Source organism: Austrofundulus limnaeus, unplaced genomic scaffold (assembly GCF_001266775.1).
Source record: "Austrofundulus limnaeus strain Quisiro unplaced genomic scaffold, Austrofundulus_limnaeus-1.0 Scaffold50, whole genome shotgun sequence".
In the NCBI taxonomy this organism is placed as follows: Eukaryota; Metazoa; Chordata; class Actinopteri; order Cyprinodontiformes; family Rivulidae; genus Austrofundulus; species Austrofundulus limnaeus.
In genome coordinates, this window is record NW_013952452.1 from 958627 (window position 1) to 965795 (window position 7169).

General features: G+C 37.6%; 1 protein-coding gene across 1 annotated transcript in view; it reads right to left on the bottom strand.

Moving 5' to 3' along the window:
* LOC106517560 (tropomyosin alpha-1 chain) overlaps nt 1-7169 on the bottom strand; it is a 214157-nt gene that overhangs the window by 174867 nt on the left and 32121 nt on the right. The window contains exons 3-4 of the mRNA XM_014008467.1: nt 2483-2617; nt 2301-2413 (exon numbers count right to left, since the gene is read on the bottom strand). The gene's annotated coding sequence lies outside the window, so the exon portion shown is untranslated. The remainder of the gene's footprint in view (nt 1-2300; nt 2414-2482; nt 2618-7169) is intronic.

Sequence of the window (7169 nt, forward strand, 5' to 3'; positions counted from 1 at the left end):
CATCTACAAAGAATAAACTTTTGAAGTCAACCCAATTCAAGATGGCTGMCACAGATATTAATCAGTAAACRCAAAAATGTCTATTTCTATTGAAAACTGCATACAATCAAACGGACAAAACTCTTTTCATTAAAAAAATGCTAGTTGTGTTTAATTTGTAATGATCAATGTCTTACATTGTTGCTAATATCAAGACTTCTATTTTTTGCTTAGATTTTTCTGYACAATCACCTGACTTTGTCCAACTTTATTTGATTGTGAATGTCATGATTTTTCATATTTTTTTCTAGGGACAAGCTGTCAGTTATCTCCTTTCAAGAACTCAGAGGACATCACTGCCATCAGGGAACTTTGAATTTTTTTTGCCACTTCAGGTGTAGCGCACCAGCCAGACACGACTGGTCAATAGAGTTGTTTGGTACCGGTCCCTTTCTGGGGCCTAATTGCCAATGAAAATCTGAAATATCTCACTTCTTGGATCCCTTCGCCACAACCCCCACCACATCTAACCCCCTACTGAGCAATCCTTATTCTATACTCAAGATGGATATTTACATGCCCCACACCATGGAGAGCAAACAAGCTCATTTAAAAGTTCACATGCTAATGTGTGACATTTAATCCAAACTTTACACGGGGAAAAGGACACGATACAATAGATTTTGATTCCTTTCTTGTCTGTGAATCTCATCATCTTTTGACTTCCATATTTATGAGTTAAAAAGGCGGGACACCTTATAGGAGAGTGAAGAGATGGCGGAGGGAATTTACTCTTAAAAAGTAGGGCTTATTAAGATTTGTGTTGTTTGTTGATACTCCTCATAACATAATTCATTGATTGTTCTTTTTCTGTATATTTGTATTCCAGAAACATAGCTTTGAAGTAGCTTGCTTCAGGTGCATAAGGCATTTAATAACTTCAGTGTTTTTATCAACCAAATTTACAAAACAGCAAACTTGTAATACTTAGAGTATCAGGTAATATCCAGGCTCTCACAGGCTAAGATGATAACTGTCGACAGGACTAGTTGGACCTCATAAATGGGTAATTTGCCAAACAACAAAATCAAAGTTTTTGCAGTTGGCTGGTAAATAAACTTTGAAATATAGTGTCTGGAGATTTAGTCAAAAATATTTTTTGAGATACAACACTGTGGGTAATTTTATTTATTTATTTATTTATTTATTTATTATTTATTAAAAATAGTGGAAAAAAATAGAAAGTGGAAATCCCAAAAGGTCAGCCAAAGTGGCTGTGGTTGAGAAGGATGGTTGGTTTTCAGTGTGAATGTGCGTACTCGACTTTTGCCCAAATAGCTTTTACACAACTACACCTACTACATATTAGATTTCCACACAGACTTATCTGATCTATAATTTATTTGTAGATGTGGATCAATGTTGATTTAGTTTTAGRAACTGGCATAGTTTATGAACAGGAGAACATAAAACAGCACAGCAATGTATGTATTGTCTTTAAACCTCCTACAATTTTTGCATACATGTCAACTTGTATGGATTGTAAGGATTTTATGTCATTTTACAGGTATACAGACGTATAGGGCAATCACGGATTTTTGCAAGTGTTACTGATTTTTTCAAAACCTCATTTTCAAATTGATCTGACATGTCAGAGCCTGTAGGATGATTAAAAAAAACAATAAATAACATCAAACAGCCATCTTCCAACTGTTCTGCCGCTAGAAATAAGTTTTGAACTTTTTCCGCTCTCTTTTCCTCCTGCTACGCAGCGGGCGCTGTCATGTCCACCACCGACAGACCCCTGCGGGTGCGAGTTGTACAGATTTTTTGCAAAATTTACAGATTTTTGAGGCTTTTTATGCAGGTAAACGTCCGAAGAGGTTGACATGTATGTTTTTGTAAATCACAAAAATATGCTTTTCTGTAATACAGAACATGTATAACTGGCCATAATGAAAAGAAGCTATCACAAGATTACAACTTCTCATAAATGTCATTCTGAATTGTAAATGCTGTAAACCGTCCACATTTTAAAAGTGTTCACCAGCATGTAATCAATAATCTGTACAACTCTGACTCATTTAGTGCGTCTTTGGTTCTGAAAGAACTTCCATTTTTGACACATTGTGGAACAATCCATCCATGTATCCATTTATTACTACAAATTAGCGAAGGAGAGATAATCATTCTGTAATATGGTCTTAAAGACTCCTGTTGTTCTGGTAACTGTAGGACAGAACTGATCTAGAAAGTATCTTATGTTAACTAGTCATTTTTAAATAGATGGAATGCTGACATTAGTTGAGAAGTTCACATACCTGGGAACTTGTTCATTAGCAATGGGAGGATAGAAATGGAGATGGATCAATGGATCAAGGTCTTGCCGGAAGTAATGAGGCTGTTGCTCCAGTCAGTGGTGGTGAAGAAGGGACTAAAGCAAAAAAAAAAAAAATAAATCACAGCTCTTGATTTACTGGTCTGTCTACATTTTAACCCTCACCTATGGTTGTAAGGTATGGATCATGAGCAAAAGAACAAGCTCATGGGTAGAAGTGGCTGAAATGAACTTCCTGCATACGATGGCTGGGATCAGTCAGTGTTGTGTCTGCCTGCATGCAGAGAATGAAAGCCAACTCTGAAAACCAGTGAGGCGAGAAAAGTCATTGGTGATGGAGTTGGCGTGATCCCGTCACAAAATAGTCCTGAGCTGTGAGTGCTAAGAAAAAAAGGTTTGTGATGTACAAAGAGTCGGATCTTTTTTTAGTTTCACTCTGACCGTGTCTTTCTCACAGACACACACACACAAATAATCACACACACACACATACGGATCGACCAGGACAGGCCAGGGATGAGCACACCTCATCTGATCTGTGGCCCGTTCATTCATTACACCCATGCTCCCCCCTATTGATTTCAGCTTAAGTAATGAGAAAGCTTATCCAAAAATCTTTAGCATTTGGGCTCCAACTTAAGGGAATCGATGGGGCCATTTCCCATTTTGAGCAGCACATACGCAGAGGTTTTATGTATGGTGAACGGGACAAATCCAGATGCTGATAAATCAATAGACTTTTTTTGTCAATGGAGGGGCACAGTCGCACATACACATGCATGCCTACATGAACGCTCCTGGCTGATAAATGGCATTTTTGAGGCAATTAAAGTGAGCTGTAAACATATGAAGGCCAATCAATTGGTCAGTGAGGTCTATTATCAAGGCTTTAACACTGATTTAGAAGGGACTTTATGTGTGGCACAGTCACTTATGCAGATCAGCAGAAGATAGAGACCTACACAGAGAAGTGCTGCAATATGTTGGGCTGATCACACGTTTTCTAAATGACAGGCCCAAAAATCACAGGCACACAAAGACAGATCTACAGACAACAGACCTAAAATAAACAAGACATTTAGTTAGATATAAGAAAATACAATAAATTTTCAATTCAGTTCAGTTTATTTATATAGCATCAAGTCACAACATACGTTGTCTCAGGGCACTGTACATGAAAAACAAGAACAATCTAAAGAAGAAGCCAGCAGATTGTGTTGAATCACTTCATCACAGTCTCCCATCCTGACCAAACAGTGGAGAGGAAAAACTCCCTGCTAATCAGGAAGAAACCTCCAGCAGAACCAGGCTCAGGACAGGCAGCCATATGCCTCGCCAGTGACACAAAAACTAAAGTTTATTTACGATGGCTAGCTTTTCTTACATGTTGTGTGTTTAAGAGTATTTTTGTACAGTAAAAAAAAATGTACAATTGATAAGGAGAAATTACTGTGCAAGCTTTTACAAGAGTTTGAACACATGAGACTGATTAAATGTATAAACCTTACAAAAAATGGGGATTTGTGCAAGGATGTTGAAAAAATGCTTGGCCCCGCTATGATTATTGTGGCCCCTTGATGGCCCCTTACACTGAAAAATCATAGATCTGCCACTGATTTCTAGTCATTTGTATAACAATCTACCCTTCATATAGCCTTTTCTATTCTTCTCCTCATATTAAAGACTGGCTAAATGTACCATTATGAGGCCTGTAGTGTCTTTGAATTCATTATGTATGGCCTGTGCTGTCAGTTGGTCTGAACACAGCCTGCTTTGAGTCATTACAATTCAGTTGGCTAACACACAGCCATTGTGCTAGTGTGGGGTTAGGGGAGATGCTATAATAAAATATTGAGGGCGAGCAAGGCAGCTGCAGATGCTAGCTGTCATGTGTGAGCGAATGAATGTTATGACAAGCATGTTTAAACATTCATGCGGGGAGGATAGTTTAGGAGGGCTTTTCATTAACACCAATATGTCTTCGTCTCCCTGGTGCAGATACCACTGGTGGAAAGCATGGCAACAACACGGAAGAAAAAATTAACATCTCGAGAGGAAACTGACAGACACACACACAAAAATACACACGCGCGAAGCGAGGCAGAAATGCTTAGTCCTGCGGAAGGACGACACGCTAGCGTACACGTTTTACGTTGGCTGACTAAATCAAACAGACACCAAAACAACTCTCTYTTATTTACCAAGACAACTATGTCAAACTGTAACATTGTGTTCTGAACTGATCAAACGGTTTGCGGCAGGAAAGAGCAACGTGTTCAAATAGGAAGAAACAGGAGTGCAACATGCTCACGTCACCAACAACAATGGTATGAAAGAGAGTATTTTATCTTTGCATAAAGAGTAATTATCAGTGCCAAAAGCACATCCACTGCACGCTGTTAGGCCATCAGGATAATCAATGAGGTAAAGAAAAATAAATAAATAAATTATGGCATTTTTTTAACAGCAAAAAATACGAATGTCATAAAGTGGTAAATCTATGTAACAATTTTATCTCTTCCAATAAACATATCTAAAGTGTGTCTGTAGATTGTGATGAAAAACATTACATGGAAATTACAGTACAGTAGCAAAACAGCTTGACTTTGTTATTGTGCACATGGGGGCTAAAAAAATGCTATCTAACAAAGTGCAGAATCAATACCTATGCTAATATTCTCATGAAGCCAAATGAAGCAAAGGAGCTAAAAATGGGAGCATCACATATTCTCAACATAAGTGGCTTTGACTTGCAAAATGTGTTTGCATAACATGAGCTAGAGTTAATGTCATAAATGGCTCTAAATGCTGCAAGGTGCATTAAAAATGTGCGTAGTCATCTGATTTTTCTTACATACACCTTGATGCAAACATTTTAAATTAATCCAGTTTTCACTGGTCAAGCAATTTCATTTTGATATTCAAATTTTGCATGTACATGTGGTCGTGAAAGCTCTTCCAAGACTGATCTAATCAGGCCTAAATCAGTTAATAAGCCAAGGACACAGAGGAGATGACTCAGCTGATGTGAGCATGAGCCAATATTAGCATCCCAACTAYGTTCAAGACCTGTGGTGCACAGAGCAGTGTTTAGAGTTTGGTACTCAAACTACAAAAGTGCAGGCATTGGACATAAAGGCTGCAGTCGAGCTCACCCCAGTTAATTCCATCAGCACATTAGTAAAAGAGCCRTGACCTGCTGCTAAGAGCGGGTAAAAAAAAAAAAAGATTTAATGTCTTGTTTGTCTTCTAAAAAACACCTAAAGTAGTTTTGAAGGATAGCCAAAAACTGCTCTTGATTATTCAACTAAAGCCAAMAGAAACTGAGCAGAAAGAAAAATAAATGAAAGAAAAGTAATGCAAATGCTTTGATTATAATATTATGAGCTAATCTCTGATTGACTGATCAGAATAATAATTTCCTAATTCTGATCTTCAACACTTTCACCATCAAAATAAAATGTTTAATGAACATGTTGGCTAACAACAATAATTTGCTTATACATAAATCACGTTCTTTAACCTAAAACAGCTTGAGCTTGGTTAGACAGAAAAATAAAATTATTGCTGCATAAAATACACCATTCTTGTACAATAAAAAAGTAATAAATTATAAGATATGAATGTAAAATAAAAGCTACATTTGTAAAACACTCCAAGCTAACCATGCATTAAAAGTGAGCAAATAAAAATGGAGCATTTCTCTGCAGGACATTGTAAGAAAAAAAAGTAAGCTTATCTTTACATCTCGAGCTACAAACACAGGCACACAACAGTAAAACACACTCGGTGAGCAGATGAAGAGCAGTTTTTTTTCCTCACTAAATAAAAATCTGGAATCCCTGAATAAAATTGCAAAACTGGCATCTACCTGCTGTCATTTTCAGATGATCACAAACTGACAAAGTGGCCTGTTTGTGAAGCATTTGTTGAACAAATATTGTGAGGAGATGAGACAATTCAAATTTTCAATTATTTGATGGGGCTTTTTAAAGGYCATAAATGCAAGAATTTAGAATGAACACCAGAAAACTGATGTCTGATTGATGAAAACACCAACTGGAAGTTTTTGTACAAGATTTAACATATAATTGTAACTTCTATAATTAGCCTGGTAAAAACCAGCCCCTTGTGCTTTGCTTCGTACAGAGGATCTGGACTCTCAGCTATGGAGAAGAGATTTCTTGCTAGATGCATGGAGTCTATTGATGTTTAAAGGGGCAATATCATGTAAAATCAACATTTTTGAGTTTTATATCATGTTATAATGTTATACTTTCATAAAAAAAAACATGCCCAAATCCTTGCTTTGACTCATTCATGCATGTTTAAGAAATCCTGCAGCGTTTTTAGGAAGCCATGCAAAGGAGCAAAATGACAGGTGGGGACCAGAAACACCTTTTGGGACCAGAAACGCCCCTGGGACATGTCTTTAAGCTGAACTTCCTCATTGCGGAGCACACCTCCCCCTCCCCACACACCTCGCCCATGACTCCTGCAGGCTTTCGGGTGAGTGTGAAAGTGAAACCTAACTGTCTGCTGAGCTCTCAACATTAGTTCTCACTCAGTGAAGCTCTTTTCAGATTAAAAATACCTTTGAGGAAATGTCCTGATGCATCTCAGTAATCCAGGTAAAAAATCAAAAGGAAAAAAAAATTGTATAGGTCCTCTGGACGGGTTCTTCTTTAATGAAACGATTCGTCTCTCTTCCAAGAGACTTCTTCAGTCTGAGAGTTTCAAGCAAAATTCAGGCTTTTAAGTCCTGCCTCCAGGTGACTGATACTCATATCACATGGCTATCGTTCACAGGTGACTCATACTCACAGCACATGGCTATGGTTCACATGTGACT